We start from the raw sequence: 5,797 nt of genomic DNA, 5'->3' as shown, positions 1-5,797 counted from the left end.
AAATGTGTCTCTCATTTTATTATAATTACAGGGGGAATTTATCAACAATGAGTATCATGGGAGTTGGTATTTACACATGGTCAGATGGCTCTAAATATTGTGGAAATTTTGAACATAACAAGTTTGTTTTCTCTGTAATTATTATTATTATTATTTGGTCTTTTACAGAATGACAGGGAGAGGTGACTATATTGACACTGAAGGGAAAACATGGAGTGGTGAATTTTTGGCCAAATCTGCCATTGGATTGAGACTAAAAATAAAATAATTATTTATTAATTATTTAATATTTCAATATCTGGATATAGTCTAGCAAATCTCCCCAAAGTCCATATAGGAAACACATTACGATAACTAGTATAAGTTATAGCACATGTTTTATTGAATACGCCTTTTATGTCTTCTTGTAGCCAATCACCTGAAGGTAACTGTTTCTTTCATTATCACCTGAACAAATCACATGACTATCACAAGACTTATAGTTTGTTCTATACCTTGATGCCTTGAATAATTGGTTTTGCGATCAGGATATCTAATGACATTATAATATATAGTAACGTTATATATTGTATGACAAACCTAACAGCCATAAGACCTAGAAGTGCCCAACATGTGTTTACTAACTGAGAACTCTTTGTCTGAACATAGCACCTCCTCTCACATGACTGTTACATGATCAATAAATAAATTAAAATTAACAATAAAATACCGAGAAATCTTCTCCCCAACCTCATCTTCCATTTGACGGTGCAATAGAAACTCACAAGCTTTTTGAACTTCTTGACCAGCAGTTCTATAATGCTGACATCACAACGACATCATAATGACATCATATTCACCCTAAATCATATCTTCTGTTCATACATGCAAAAGCCTCAAGTCCAAACCAGGTACCATATGTAAAACAAACACCCCAACTCCTAAAATATACTATCAAATTAAACAATAATAATATGAAGTTACCCTTCCCAGGAACCGTCAACTTGTTGAATACTAATTATATATTCCAGACCCCTTTCTAGACAGTGTCTAATGAATTAATTAAATAGGAGTTTATCACATTACATTGTCGTGCATGACATACTGGATTTCTTGAGTTCTGTGTTCTGGAAAACTGATGTGAGAAATGTTTCAGAGCTTGTAAGACAGCAGATGTACATTCAACATAAGTATAGTCTACCACAATATCACCTAATTAATATGTCATTTAATATACTAATGGTAGGAGAGATATACCAAAAACTTATGAAGGATTGAGTAACTCAAGAATAGATCCTCCTCGTTTCGTCTCATAAGAAGAGAATCCTCCATTTTTGTTTTGCATATTCAGTAACTAAAAACAAACCAATCATTGTACAATAAAGATATTTTACTTACTACATTGACTGCTTCATATAATCTCTGATCATTTATCTTGTTTGAAATAAACCTGTTATTATAATAATGTAATTATTATTAAGGGACATACTCACCGACATTGTTCCTGTAGTAGCATAACTGATTTTAGTCCTTCAGCAGTACAATCAGATACTATCCAACCACAATCTACAGTACTGAATGGGAAACCACCCTATCATTATAATTATAATAAAACTAATATAATTATGACTTTATTATTCACTTTATTTCATTTGTCGATAGTATTTCTTATAATTAGGAGGGGTTTTCTGGTATCTGTAATAAATAAATCAAATATTATTAGATGTAGGCGTGTCTAATACTTGTGTTCTTTAAAGAAATGATGAGCCATTTCTAAACATTTATGAATGTTGGATCATTAGCTGCAAACTCTCTAATAAGCTTGTGTCGCAAATGCTGTGTCCCAAAGTTGAGAGCCATTAGTACCCTATAACAAGACTATACAGCCATAACAAATACAACACATCCATTATAAAACATTATGCATCCATAATAAGAAACTATGGGTATCCATAAATAGTATAATATATCATCTATTCCTTTTTCAATACCTGCATTTTCATTCCATCAATACTCATCCTAATAATATAAAGTTATTAATATATAATAATAGGAGTTTATTATAACTTACCACAAATAATCTGGTATACGTGAGACATGCTCCTTAAATATATCTGAATGGGGACCATCATTATACCATCTTACTAACATTTGAATGACTTAGATATCTAATAAAATATTTATAATTTATTATTTATCTATAAACTTACTGGTCCAATACTAATACAATGTGTGAACTTATCATCAGCACAATATGATCAAGACATTCTTTATAGCCCACTGTCTCAAGTAGTTATTATGAATTCTTCTCTATGAATCAAGTATCACTAGTAATAATAAGTAGTTAATAATAAGTAGTTAATAATAGTAAGTAAGTAGTAATAATAAATAGTTAATAATAAAGTATTAGAATAAATAGTTATTAATAAGTAGTTAATAATAAATAGTTAATAATAAGTAGTTAGTCTTTTAAAAAAAGTTTAGTTACTAAAAGTCAAAAGGTCATACTAAAAATACTTTTTAACTAGAATTAAACACTGTATTGTATTAGTAAATCATTACCACTTACAGAAACTAAGATCCAATAGCCAACTATGTGTGTATATACATCACATTTTTGCAACATTGTTTCTTTGAGATGGCCAGTTAATACTATCATATGACTGAGTGTATAGCTCCTGTATAACAAAAATATTATTTTGGGGGTTCTGGTAACTATTCGATACCTCTCTTAGTTCTAGGAACCACTTGAGTTAGTTCAGCAGATATTTTGTTGGCATAGCAATAGCCCATTGGAAGATACACTTGTCTACAATGACACCACATGCGTGAAGGATGGACTGGAACCCATGTTGGGAGAATCCTAAATGGGATGAGTTTCAGACCTCAATAACACCCTGCTCATACCATAGTTCTGGTAATAAACTATGCAAACCACTCCAGTCATATACATTAGTACAGCTAACCAGAACTTGCCCAAGAAGGAATACAGACAGCTCCACCTATTATTATATTATTAATAATATATATTAGTGTATTATCTGACCTAATTGATGTAGCAATGATCTAGCTCGTATCAGATCAGGATCATCTTGATCAACTCTAGTAGTCTCATTGATACATAATTTAGTGCTGTACCAAATACTGTTGAATTACCAGCAATATGTCTACAATAAAGTGGATCATATAGTTTATTGTGTACTTGATTACTTACAAAACCCATCCACCATCTATATTTTGAACATTTCTTAAATAACGTATCATTTCTAATTTTTGGTGCTCAGCTAAAGTTGTTTTAGGTCACATGACATACGATAATTAATCCTATAATGTTTAAATTAATAAATTATACACAAAGTATTAATGATATACCTGACATAAGAAAGAGAGGACCCCCATAATCTCCAGACCAATGACCATCTTCGTTTTTAAGCTTAGAATAAAATATCATTCCATTATGAGCTGCTTCTGCTGCTGTCTTAGGAGATGGGAGGGGCTCATTATCCTGTATACAAGAGATATAACAAGCTCGTTAGTGAGATAAGATTTACTGTATCAAGTCCTAGAGCTCTTTTTCAAAAAATTTGACTCCCTCTCTCTGTCATCTTGTTTTTTGATATAACTCCATGTTTGTCTTCTCTCACATTTGTCAATCTCCAGCCACTTAGATCGGTAGCTGGTGGGTGTGACATTTTAGAGATGATAGGTGAGAAATGACCTTTATAGTTCCTGGAAATAAAGCAGACAAGAGTTGTTAGTTAAAATTTCCACTATCTAATGGTCAAAGACTTATTATGAAATATATAACTTTAGTATCTGGTGATGGGGTGATCCATGTGGATAAATAAATTTGATTGGTCAATAGCATGAACGGAGTATGGAGTGATGACGATGACTGTCGCTTACACATTGTTCGATGAGGACGATTTCTAGTTTGCAGAAATGGAAGACTACTTTGGATCAATATGGCTGACTGCAGTAGTTCTGGTGTCTGCAACCGCAGCTCTCTTGATAATCATAAAGAAAAAGCACAAAGAAAATGGCAGAAGAAAGTGAGATAATTTTAACAAATACACCTTGTACTATTTTAGTTATCTTAGAATCTTCCACCTCATATTCCTTAGACACTACCATTTCTTGGATGTGCTATAGAATTGGTAAAAGTCTATCGAGTTCTTATTAAAGGCTTATGCCAAATATGGAAGTGTTTTCAGTTTCACAATGATGGGAAAGACATTCACTTATTTAATTGGATCAGATTCATCTTCTATATTTTTTAACTCTCGTAATGATGATCTTAATGCAGAGGAGGTATACTCTCGACTGGTTACTCCAGTATTTGGTAAAGGAGTTTGTTATGACGTCCCTCACGATGTATGCATCACTTTATACTGCAATAAAATTATGTTTTTAACAGATATTTCTGGAGCAGAAGAAAATGCTAAAATATGGATTGAATATAGCTCAGTTTCGACGTTATATTCCACTAATAGAGAAAGAAACTGAGACTTATTTTAAGCAATGGGGAGACTCGGTCATAGAGGTCTATAATTACCCAATGGTTATGTATACTTTATTATTTACTATGTTTCTCAGATTTATTCAACAGCTTATCAGAGCTCATTATTCTCACAGCTAGCCGATGTTTACATGGTAAAGAGTATTATATTATAATTATTAATAATTATGTTGTATTAGGACCTGAGGATAAGAGCTTTGTTAAATGAAAAAAGAGTAGCTCAATTGTACATTGATCTTGATGGAGGATTTACTCATGCTGCTGGGCTACTGCCAGGATGGTTACCACTCCCATCATTTAGGTAATATTTGATTAGGTAGTGTACTTGTCATATCATTGTAGAAAGAGAGACAAAGCTCGAGAAGAAATGGTCACCATTTTCTCGTCAGTATAGAAAAAAGACGTGCTTGTCCTACTCAAGATCAAGAAGATGATGTACTAAACCATCTCATGACTACCACTTACAAGTAAAGAACCTCTATATTTGGGTTCCACTCTTATCTCTCTCTCTCTCTTATTAAGAAATGATCGTCCATTAAGCAATAATGAAATAACAGGATTGTTGATTGGGTGTTTAATGGCTGGACAACATACCTCATCTTCTACCAGTTCATGGCTTGGATTTTATCTAGCAAGACATAAGCATCTACAGGTTAGTGCAAATGATCACATGACTATCATGTGACAATGAACCAGACAAGAGCTTATGAGGAACAAGTAGAAGTCTGTGGATCAAAAGTTACCGCCCTTGATTTTGAGCAGGTATAGTTGCTCATCTTGTGTGGTATGTCATGTCTATTGTCAGTTAAAAGATCTCTCATTCTGATTGTTGTCTCAAAGAAACACTGAGACTCCGCCCACCTATTATGACTATGATGAGGATGGTGAAGACACCACAGGTTAGAGAATGTCCCCATTTATTAAAAGCAATAATGAAGTCTTATAGAATGTTGGAGGGTATACCATTCCACCAGGTCATCAACTCTGTGTATCACCCACCTACGAATCATAGATTGCTAGAGCCTGGGATGATCCTGAATCTTTCAATCCAGACAGGTTTCCCATACCAGTTATAACAATAAACATGACATGTTTATAGATTTCTGGATACAGAATTGACTAATAATAACAAGTTTGCATATGTTCCCTTGGAGCAGTACTACATATCATATTATACATGTATAAATTATATTAAATAAGGTCGTCATGATGTGTTGGAGAGAGCTTTGCTTATGTTCAAATCAAGACAATTTGGTCGTCTTGCTACGGAAATATGAGTTTGACCTGATGATGGGTATT

General features: G+C 33.1%; 2 pseudogenes; one reads left to right on the top strand and one right to left on the bottom strand.

Annotated features, from left to right (window-relative positions):
- Positions 1–275: 275 nt before the first annotated feature.
- LOC121391495 lies at positions 276–4,113 on the bottom strand (annotated as a pseudogene).
- LOC121391499 lies at positions 4,089–5,510 on the top strand (annotated as a pseudogene).
- Positions 5,511–5,797: the final 287 nt, after the last annotated feature.

This window comes from Gigantopelta aegis, unplaced genomic scaffold (genome assembly GCF_016097555.1).
Source record: "Gigantopelta aegis isolate Gae_Host unplaced genomic scaffold, Gae_host_genome ctg2569_pilon_pilon, whole genome shotgun sequence".
Taxonomy (NCBI): Eukaryota; Metazoa; Mollusca; class Gastropoda; order Neomphalida; family Peltospiridae; genus Gigantopelta; species Gigantopelta aegis.
Note: the sequence above shows the minus strand (reverse complement) of the source record. Positions and strands in the feature narration are given on the sequence as shown.